General features: G+C 37.2%; 1 long non-coding RNA gene across 1 annotated transcript; it reads left to right on the top strand.

Moving 5' to 3' along the window:
- Positions 1-81: 81 nt before the first annotated feature.
- LOC124166404 lies at positions 82-10219 on the top strand. Its single transcript, XR_006866435.1, has 4 exons — positions 82-354; positions 587-755; positions 7803-8027; positions 9914-10219. It is a non-coding gene; the product is annotated as an uncharacterized LOC124166404 (long non-coding RNA).
- The last annotated feature ends 1262 nt before the right edge of the window (positions 10220-11481 follow it).

Genomic DNA, 11481 nt, shown 5'->3' with positions numbered 1-11481 from the left:
CGGAAAGTAATCGTTAATTGCGCACAAGCGCCATGATAGATATCGTCAACAAAATAAAGAAGACCACTGAAATGTGTGCGTTACCGGCTACCGCGTTACTCTTACCTGCTCTACTGTCAGAGAGTTTTATACAGTTTTATACACTTCTGTATTATTTAAATTTCACTTTAAGAATGTGTGTGCGTGTGCTCAGTTTACCGCGTGTTTTCCCGAGGATGTCGACAGATGTAGAGATCCAAGTCTGCGACACGTACAAATCTATTACTACTGGATTGAAGGATGTACTTTTGGTACTCATGGCGATGAATGTTACCATGTGGGCTCTGTAACCTTTGAAGCTATATCGAAATTTTGGTGAGTTATCGAGAGAAAATGTAGAAAATTCGTGAAAATGTTTTACTCAAGATTATTGTATAATCAACCGGGTAAAGCGATCTAACTCTACCCACTGCTTTCAAACATAGTGTAGTTTCTTAAAGATATTTTCTGAAGTGAAGTGGTTTTTGTTAAACCTGATTATTCGTCACATTGCATGTGGATATGATTATTTATCTCAGTTTTTAAGGTGTGATTACCTCTCTTTAAGGTTACTCAGCGTTCGCCATTTTCACTATTGTTGGATTTTTGCCATGTTGATGACTTCTCCCTTGTCAGAAGAATTGGAGAAATGTTGATATTATGCTTAAGCGGAGAAATCCGTATTGAGGAGAGATGTCCACTGCTCCACGAGCTAGCTGCAAGTCCTTTTCCCAAAGGTAATATGTAGGACATATTTTTGTTCAAACTACCCTAAAATGGCATTGTAAGTGTTCATAAGAAATATCTTGGGTTAGACGGCATTGTGCTCACCAGGATGTGCATAGTATTTCACTGATTCATTCTAAAATATTCCGTCAATCTGCTAGAAAAATTTCGTCGAGAAATTGGAGAAGATTTACGGTTGTTTGGTAAAAGTGTTGTCTGTTGCAATTACCTGTACTAGTCCATTCTTGAAGCTTCCATCATAAATCGTGCCGGGCAAAATAAAATCCTTTAATGTTATCTCATTAAACAACGGCAATTTATGACCGCACTTACAACTATCTAAAGTTGGGTTGTAAGTCGTTTTTACTTCCAGATTAGTTTGTCCACCCTGTGCCTGCTGTATTCACTGAAAAATACCTTTCCAAAACATGACATGGAAAAGTGATTGAATGCCACTTATGAAACGGTACTCATTATATGGCCTTTGCCAAACACATATTCTATATTTTTTTAAATGCTACTCCTTTGAATTAGAGGCCCATAAAGTAGCAAAAATCACCTTCCTTTCCAACTTCCAGCCTGCTTTCAAATTTAGGGTGCTTTCCAATCACCTTGCGCAGATAAGCTCACATCGCAACAGATTCCCTGATAAAAATAAACTCCCCCATGGTGGGTAAAAGAAAGGTAAAGGAAGGGTAGTAGCCATCGTGGTGGGTAGTTACCCTTGTACAACCCATGCCCTATCCTCCCAGGAGGGTAAGGGAAGGGAAGAACAAACCTTTGTCTACACTTCCTGAAAACTCCTTTGCTTACCATCCGTCTACACTGCATTAAGGGTAAGGGAAGGGTATGCCTATACTTCATCTACCCTTCCTTGGCACTCCTTCGCTTACCATTCTTCTATCTTTCGTCCAACATCTATTACGGGTAAGGGAAGGGTAGGCCTATACTTCATCTACCCTTCCTTGGCACTCCTTTGCTTACCATTCCTATATCCTTTGTCCAACATCTATTAAGGGAAGGGTAGGATTATACTTCATCTACCCATCCTTGGCACCCTTTGCTTACCATTTGTATATCCTTTGTCCAACATCTATTAGGGGTAAGGGAAGGGTAGGCCTGTTCTTCATCTACCCTTCCTCGGAACTCCTTCGTTTACCATTCGTCTATCCTTCATCCAACATCTATTAAGGTTAAGGGATGGGTAGGCCTATACTTCACCTACCCTTCCTTGCAACTCCTTCCCTTACAATCCATCCACCCTTCTTCTGCACTCCATTAAGGGTGAGGGAAGTGTAGGGCTATCCTTCGTCTACCCTTCCTTGGAACTCCTTCCCTTACCATCCGTCAATCCTTCCTCTAACTCAATTAATGGTATGGCAAGTGTAGGAATATCCTTTGTCTACCCTTCCTTGGGACTTGGCATTTATTGCTGAGGAAAACATCCTGAAAGTATCTCCTCACCTACTTTCACCTGCTAAAGAGTATTGAGTTCTGTAAAAGAACATAAGCAGTCTTTGAAAGCAAAGATATACGGGCTGCACAACTACTCTTTAAAAGTCCCATAAGGAAAGCAATAATATGCACAATAGTTTCTATAATTGTGTGAAAAAGCTCTTTTAGAAGAGCTTCCATTCACATTTTTAGGATGTAACCTATCTGTGTGGCTGACAATGAGACATTGCGAAAGTGATGTTCGGTATTTGAATGCCGAAGTTATTTTCTGAAACGAAATAGGTAGTAGAAAAAAGTCACAGCTTCTTCCACATAGGCCTGGGTGCGAAAGATATTCTCCTCTAAAGATTTTTTACTGTAAGTGCCGTTGGTAACTGAGGTTGTGAAGGCGCTACTTCATCATTTTCCAACATGTGAGTCCTGGGTTCAAAACCATGTAAAGGCTAATTTTTTTCTGTCTTATAATTTTATAAATCACTGTTACACCTCATCCCCATTCGCTTAATTTAATTGCTTAGTGATTTTTTTTATTTTCATATTAATTTATAGATTTTTAGTTTGTATATTAGTCCCACCCTTCCCCTACACTCCAGGAAGGATAATGCCTACCCGCCAATGATCTAAAATATGCTCTGTCAACCCTTGCTGAAGGGTATAGGAAGGATAGTCCTACCCTTCTTTGAGGCTTGCCAAACCCTTCTTCTACCCTTCCCCTACACTCCAGGAAGGATAAGGCCCACCTATGTTCTAAAATACTCCATCTACCCTTGCTGAAGGGTATAGGAAGAGTAGTCCTATCCTTCCCTTACCCTCATTAGAGGGTAGACCTTCCCACAATGGAAGAGTTTATTTTAACAGGGTTGAAACACACTAGCGCACACTGAAACAGACGATTTGAACGCATCTGCGCTGGTCTGTTTACAAATGGTGGACCAATCGGCGGCAAAAGTTAATGTTCAAATGACCTGCCGCTTATGAACTGACCTTCGCCACATGAATAATGAAGAAAGGTGATACTTGTTCGTGTATTTCATTTTGTATTTAGTAAAGCACTAATGAGTATTAATTGAAAGAAAATAATGGAATTATCGCTACTTAATAATTACCTCTCCTGTACTCCTACAGTGCCGCCAGTTATATTTTATTCCGAATTTCTGGGTTGTGATACATATACATACAACATACATTCATAGTGCGCAGGTAAAGCATAAAAAATGTTAGCACCGTATAAAAAATCTGCTTCTATGGTAATTTTGCAGTACTGTATTACAAGTAATGGAATGCAATTAACACCACATGAACTTTAAAGGAAATTTTGTATATTATACGCCCAGCTATCCATGTAAGCTAATGAAATAATTCTGCTTAGAATCTAAGCAATATAACATTTTAGTTTAGCTTACATTTTCCATTCCTAGTTTTTTTGATGAAGACAATTACTTGAGAAAATCTAGTTGCCTCCTCTTGCTATTGTCCTTTGTTCATGTTATATCAGTCATTTTGCTTGACGAATAAAAAATACAATATTTCCCAAATTACGAGGTTAATTAAACTTACCTAAGACCAAATTATTGTTTATTATTCTCAAATGATCATCATATTTATCTTTGAGATGGTGGAATTCATTTTCCATCAGCAATATGTTTTCCCACCATCACAAGTTTTGTCTGCTAGCGCAGACGAACAATGGTGCAGGATGTGTTTCCATCTGTTTAGCGCAGATGATGGCACAGCTGCGATTGGATTACGCTCTGAGGTAAATAGTCTAAAATAGATCAGCGCAGATACGTGATAGGAAAGCACCCTTAATTAGTTCGCCTTGGAAAGTGCCTGTTCGCTGGTTTTCTTTTATCGAAAAATTAAGGAAACTCATATATATGAAGTCACCTTGTTAGTAGTGGGTGGCGATATGTGCATTTTTTCATTTAAATTCATTTGTGTGTGGCTGATTGAGAAAGATTATTTTTTCTGTCTGTTCACCGAAATCTTTCAATGAATTGCGATTACGGGTCAGTGAATAACCCTATTCAGCATTCAAAATCAAATCCATTTTAATTCAACTTAAATTATCACTCCTGATCCTTTGTTGTCTTATGTGTCTATGAAGCAGATGATAAGGAATAAAGGTTACACCACCATCTGGGCCTATTGTGCTGAGGACTTGAACAAGTTTTTGTATCGTTCAAACATGCCACACTGAGCATCTATTTCACCAAAGACTCATATTGGGAAACACTAGCGAACGGGGTTGTTCACTCAGACCCAAAATTGCAATTCATTAATAGAATTTGGTAGATATAGAAGGTAAGATGAGTCAGAGAGAAGAATAAAGTTGTCCTCATTCAGCCATTCTATCATGATATTAAAATACAAAAATGCAGAAGGTGCAGCCCTTTTACAATGTTTTGGTAATGTCATAATTATTTAAAATATTTAACTTTTAGTGTTGGAAAATATGAATGCATAAATTTGGTGATGTATGTATTTCCTATGATTTTATGATACTGGGTGTATCGATACCTTTGATCGATACTATCGATTGTTAATTGTCGGTGCGGTCTGGTTGGTAACCAGTAAATAAGTTGGTGTTCTTGGAGTTTAACTGTTTCTTTTCTTGCTTGTGTCACGTCGATGACTGTTTGATTAATAAACGCAAAGTCACACAAAGTCTATATATAAATCATTCAACATTTAGTTTTTCCCATGTTTGACAGTGCAAGTGGTGCCATCTTTTAGCTTATATTGTTACTGCATACAGTGGATGTTATGTGTTGTTTATTCATTTTTTGATATTTTTTCAACTTACAAAATGGGTTGGTAAGGTTGTTTAACAGAGTGAGAAATAAAGAATGCTTTATTTTGATCTGCAAAGCTAAAGCTAAGTTCTATTGTTTATTTGCTTCTTCCACTTAAATTCAATGAAGATTCAAGCACCGTAAAAATTGTTGATACAATTTTGGATGCTAATAGATTGGCTAATTAACTTGTTCAAGGGGAACAGCTGATTAACATTTTCAGCCTTAAGCCTATTAAGTGGTTATTTTTCTAGAGGACTGAGGTTTTTGAGTGTTTTTCACTAGGTCATATTTTATTATATATAAATGACACAGTTGAAGTATTTTCCAGTTATATAGAATAAAGATTTAATAGCAATAGGGAACAATTTGGAAAGCTATGGTTGAACAGTTGAATAATTGTTTTCTTAGAAGCAATGTATGCATTTGAAAAAAATAAAAAAGTCCATATATGTGCTGCACAATCTGAATGATGAAGTTTACAAATCCATCATCTGTGGCAGCACATTACAATCATGACCTGCCAAATGTGGTCTAATGTGGAACTACATCAACTAAAAGAAGGCAAAGCAATTAAATAGGGCCAAACCCTACTTATACTCATGGCAAATCATGAGCTGAAGTGCACTAGCCTGACCTATGCTCGGGCTTGGTCCTGAAATTCTTGAAGAATAGAATCACCTAGGTTCTTTATAATTGTCTCATATCCGCTTGATCAACTCACTCAGACTGACACTTTAGGGCCATTTTATGACTTCTGCTTCGATTTCTTTTTTTAATACGTTGTAGTGATCCTCGTCCATTTCTTTAACTTCTTTTTTTCCATTCCACCAAAAACAGCACACATTGGCCTTTTTACATCTGGGTTTGATAAACATTTCTACAATTGGGTAGTTTCCTTCATCAAAGAAAACGGAAGGCATTGATTGCGATTCGTTACCCAACATTAGTGTATTCATAATATACAAATTGGATGGTTTTAGAAATCCCAGTTTATACGAATGTTAATGTTCAATTTTAACCTCATTTGAAAAAGGCTAGATTGGCGCCCATGCGATGCCACTCCACGTGACACCACAGGGACCTAGATTCTATATGAATATATAGGAGTTTTACTTCGTCTGAAATTTCCACTGCATGCATGAGGCACAGAGTTCAGGGAAATATTTCTTAATTATCACCTATCAAAATTGCCTATGGTCGGAAAGTTTCCTTCGTTTGATAGGGTATTAATAATCCTTGTTTAAGCCAAGCGCTACCTGCCAGCAGGGTACTCTATGCTACCACATGCTCAGCATGAAGCAGCCTGCATCGTAGTGGCGTTCATAGCCTCGCAACCAGGTGGCATCACACAGCAACAGCCAGATGTCACACGGACTTTTCCCAGCATTCACACTTAGCCGTCGCGTTTTTGCACGCTTGAAAATTTTCACTTTTCATTTGATCCCGAAAAATAGATATCATCATTTAAAAATCTAAAATTGTGAAATATGTACTCCAGGAGTAATAATCTTTCGATTTAGGCAATAAAAAAATAATTGCAAACCACCCTATTGCACGTGCCTTAAAAGCCATGCCCCAGATAAGGGAAACTTACCCAGGTGCGACTTGAACCCACGACCTCTTGTTTGGCAGGCGAGAACTTTGCCTCGCCGCCACCGAGGCTGGCAATCTTCTAATTCCTCGTCTTAATATTTTCACCATGAATTTCATTAAGTTACCCAATACTTCTTAGGCTTTATAAATTCTTGTTTGGTGTGCTGCTAAGCCTCTGATAAACTCTCATCTCGTGAGAGTAATTCATCATGATTTTATTCATTCTTAAGTGGGTTTTTTTCCTAAAATCAATAAATTCTTCTTATAAAGTCCTCGGAAACCACAAGTTGTTGTCCACCATAGAGATGGGTCAAAAAGAACCAAACTGCTAAAAGGAACTGTTCACTGTAATAAAGCGATTATAAAATGAACAGTTCTCTAAAACTCCCAGTTCACTGTTAATGACTACACTGCACACCTGCTGCGTATTCAGTCCATCAGGTTTGCTCACCAAGAAGTATTTTGAACTGCAGCTTACTCCATCAAGTGCATGGTAGCTACAACAGATGGTGGGTAAGATGCAGACCATCCAAGGCCACCAAAGTGAGCCATAGACGACCCAGCCTCTTCCTTTCTTTCTCTACCATTCCCCTCTGTCCACGAAAAAGAACAGGACGGCCCTAATATTTAGAACAGGTGTTCAAAATATTAGGTTCGTTTTAGCCATTCGTTTTGCAGAGGATAATCGTTTCTCAGAGGGTATTCATTCCTCGGAGGGCGTTCTTTTTTTGGAGGCTCATTTCCTCTGGCTCTTCATTTGGGATCTTGCGTTCATTCTGATTTAATGTTCATTTTGATTTAATGTTCATTTCAACATTTGCGTTCGATGAACAGGATGCGATGGTTCAGGTCCGCAGTCAATTTACGGGTCGGATATCTGTTTGTAATTTGTGCTATGTTTCAAAGTTAATTTAAATATATGGTTAAAACTTTATTTTGATTAGTATATTAATTCAAAAATCTATTTCAGCAAGCAGAAAAGTTTACAGGGGTAAGTGCCCATGCCCTAAATCCATCTATGAAAATGGAGGAAGTCCTATTTCCTGAAAGAGCGTTAAGATCCGCCTTTCAGTTTCTTAGAAGGCTTTTTTGGCACATAGTACTTAAAGCATATTTCCCTACAGTGTATTTTGCACTGCTAGTATCTATCTGTGATTATATTGTTGGTGGACTCAAAAAGTGACAGCCGCATTTTTTTCCCCTTCATTCCAGAGATGCTAGGAAGCAGAGGAACCTGAATAAGGTGAGCATTTTCAAGTGGGAACAGTAAACTTCTAAGGCTAATGATGCATGGAATTGAGCAAATGCTTGAAGAAGGCCTATGCTACCTCTCTGAAGAAACTACCAGTACCAAGCCATAACTTTGTGAAATATGATCCAAGATTTGCCGGAAGACGTTCCACTTTCCTCATGATGAAATGGATGGGTCATCTCAATGTATGTGTTATGCTGGTTATCTCTTTGTTAATTGAATTTTTTCAAAACGTCTGTCTTAACTATTTCTTTTTATTGTCATTTTACAATTTCTGTAGTAGCTTCTGGCTTCTATTATGGAATATTTCAAAGTTATTGTAATGCCATAAAAAATGTCGTCATGACAAATTCTGAGTTGTACAGCTCGAAGTGAATTGATGGTAGTTTGTAAGAGTTTGTGTGGAACAACTTCTTTACTTGAAAAAAGTTTAAATTATGTTATTGTTTTTATTGTTATACATTTCTATTCTTCTAATATGGGTGTCATATTTATGCATTGCCAGTTAGGAATGCTTTGAGGTTAAAGAATGAGGAGCCTACTCATATGCTGGCTAGGGGAAAGTGTCTCATTTTATCACCGATTTCCATTATTATGAAGTGAGATGGTGTCTTCACAGTTATTTTGGATGTTTTAATTTATAAAAGGGTAGTTTCCTTCATCAAAGAAAACGAAAGGCATTGATTACGATTCGTTACCCACCATTAGTGTATTCATAATACACAAATTATTTGGTTTTTGAAATACCGGTTTAGGCGAATGGCAAGAGTCAAATTTTATCCTCATTTGAAAAAGGCCAGATTGGCGCCCATGCGATTCCACTCCACATGACGTCACAGGGACCTAGTTTCTACACGAGAGGATAGGAGTTATACATCGTCTGAGGTTACCAATGCATGCATGAGGCACAGAGCTCAGGGAAACATGTCTTAATAATCACCAATTAAAACTGGCTAAGGTCGAAAAGTTTTCTTCGTTTGATAAGGTATTAATAAACCTTTTTTAAGCCAAGCGCTACCATCCAGCAAGGTACTCAGCTACCCCCTAGCAGCCTGCGATGTATCAGCGCTAAGCCTCGCCTCAAGGTCACCTCACCGGGTGGGAGGGGGAACCAGAAATACGACGTACGGAGATATTTCCCGGCATTCATACTTAAGCGTCGCGTTTTCGCGCGCTTGAAAATTTTCACTTTTCACTTAATCGCGAAAAATAGATATTGTCATTTAGAAATCTAAAAGCGTGAAATACGTACACCAGGAGTAATAATCTTTCGATTTAGGCAATAAAAAAATAATAGGAAACCACCCTATTGATGAAAGGAAGTAATTAATGTTTGCTTGCTTTTCTCAATCGTATTGAGAGATTTTTTAAAATAAATCTTGCTGTTAAGACATGTTTTCAAAAAATGTTAATCATCTTGATGAACATTAGGGAATAATAAATAACATGAGCAAATTGTGTGATTGTGTAGCAAATTCTGGAAAAGAAATTGATGTGGCAAAAAAGCTGCTCAGTTTCAATATTTTGTGTGTGGCAGTTTGCTGTTAGTTATGCAAAAGAATGATATCGGGCATTAAATACGCATTATATTTCTTCTAATGAACTTTCAGAGTTGTGAAACTAATTTTTTTGTTTAGTGCCAAATTTTAATTTGTATTTTTTTATTTAAATTTATTATAAATGTGTTTGTTTTATTTAAATTCACAATAAATTGCTAATATAGTATTTTACAAATCGGCCCCGAGAGTCAAAGGTTTTTTGAGGAGGGAAGTCCATTATTACACTTTGCAAGTGCAGCAAAAGAGTAAAAAGAATATATATTACTTTTTGTTTTCATAAGTCATTAAATTTCTGTTTTCCTATCCATGCTAGTCACCAGCCAGTGACTTAACAGTTGAGCCTAGCCATTTATTCCTTTCTAATCAGATTGGAACTACTGAGTAATCCTATTCCTATCCAGTTTCCTTTACTGTTCTCGCATGTGCATGATGTGTCACATGCCAAATGGAAATTAGAAGTAATGTTAATTGTGACATCTTGCATTGCTGAATGATGAATGATTCTTTTTCAGAGTACCTTGAGGATTGTGCTACTCATAACATCTGTGCATAGTGAAGCCATCCGGTGGAATAATGGAGTGAAAACGTATTGATTCGAGGTTCATCATATTTAATTGCACTGCAAATATTTCTTGTTTTACTACTGATATTCATCATTTAATCGTAACATGTTGTAAATTTTCTATTTATTTGTCATAGAATTTTCTATTCTAGAAGTCTTATTTGCTTGAATACTAGTATTTTATTTCATGCTCTTGTTAGTTTTCTGCTTGTATGCGAATGAACACTTGTATTCTGAGTAAAATATGTGAAATTTTTGCTGTGTTATTTCTTTCCAAATGAAAATTTGGATGTTTTTATGGAATATGCACCCTAATTACTTGTTTGTTTTAACTTAAAAAGTCCTTGAAAATATCTTTTTTCGGTGGTCTTTCAAATACAATTAGGTATTGAAAATCAGTCTATTGCAAATTACACATTGTTTGAACATGTTTTTGACAAAAATGTTTAGCAATGATGGGCCCTGACTGCTAAGGTGACAATAATAATAGCTTTACGGGTTCATTAATTACAGTTTCTTTTGGCATTGTAAGTTCACAGAGGAAAAACACAAAATATGAAATAAGATCTCAATGCCAAACCCATGAAAGTACATAATACTTCAAAATACCATGTTCATTTTATGAATGGAAATCTTATTGATGGAATGCTAAGATTTTGAAACCAGCCATTAGTGCACCAGTATAAGTATGACCAAGATGATTACCTACTGGAGGGACCAATATGCCCTGTTGAAGCTTTATGTGCATTGCCAGTTAGGGTGCATTGTAATTGGCTTTCAAAAATATCAGCAGCATGGTGATTGGTGTAGTGTTATTCTCTAGGTCTTATTCTCTGTATTTGCAATATAGTAATTGCAATAACTAGGATTAGCATGAAAAAGTTGTGAATTCTAAAAATAACTCCATCATGACTGCATTTTTATAAACCCTATTTATAGTTTTTTCTCAGAGATCCGTTCCCCTATTACAAGATCATTCTGCTATAGCAGAATGAGTGATGGGTTTTGTGATTCTATTTAAATGCGCAGTGTGTGACAACACATCTAGAAGAAGTCGGGAGATTCCTGTTGTGTAAAATCGGTTACTGTAGCCTTGCTTTTATAAATACAGTAGACTCTCGATTATCCGGCTGCGGTTTATCCGGGTTTCGGATTATCCGTGTATGATTTTTTACTCTCGTTCAATTTTTCCGCGATTTCACAAAAAAATAAAATCGGACGCAAAATCATCGAAATTAATGCTAGGATACACCGGGCAAGAATCCCCTTCGTAAAATGGAAGCGATCGCGCGCTTGCTGCATTCACGGGAGCACCGTGTTCCTGTTTACCAAGCCTCGCAGTGCGCGACCGCGCTCCGAAAAAAAAGATCGCGAACTGGCGAAGAAAGCTCTCATTGAGCCCGGGAAGCACTCTAAAATAACAGAATAACTGCATAAATAATAATATATTGTATGTTTTAGGTAAATTATGAGCATTGCAAGACATTTAACAGAAAGTTTGGGTTATCCGTGTTTTCC

This window comes from Ischnura elegans, chromosome 10, assembly GCF_921293095.1.
Source record: "Ischnura elegans chromosome 10, ioIscEleg1.1, whole genome shotgun sequence".
NCBI lineage: Eukaryota > Metazoa > Arthropoda > Insecta > Odonata > Coenagrionidae > Ischnura > Ischnura elegans.
The sequence above is the reverse complement of the archived record's forward strand: the minus strand, read 5'-3'. Positions and strand labels throughout refer to the sequence as shown.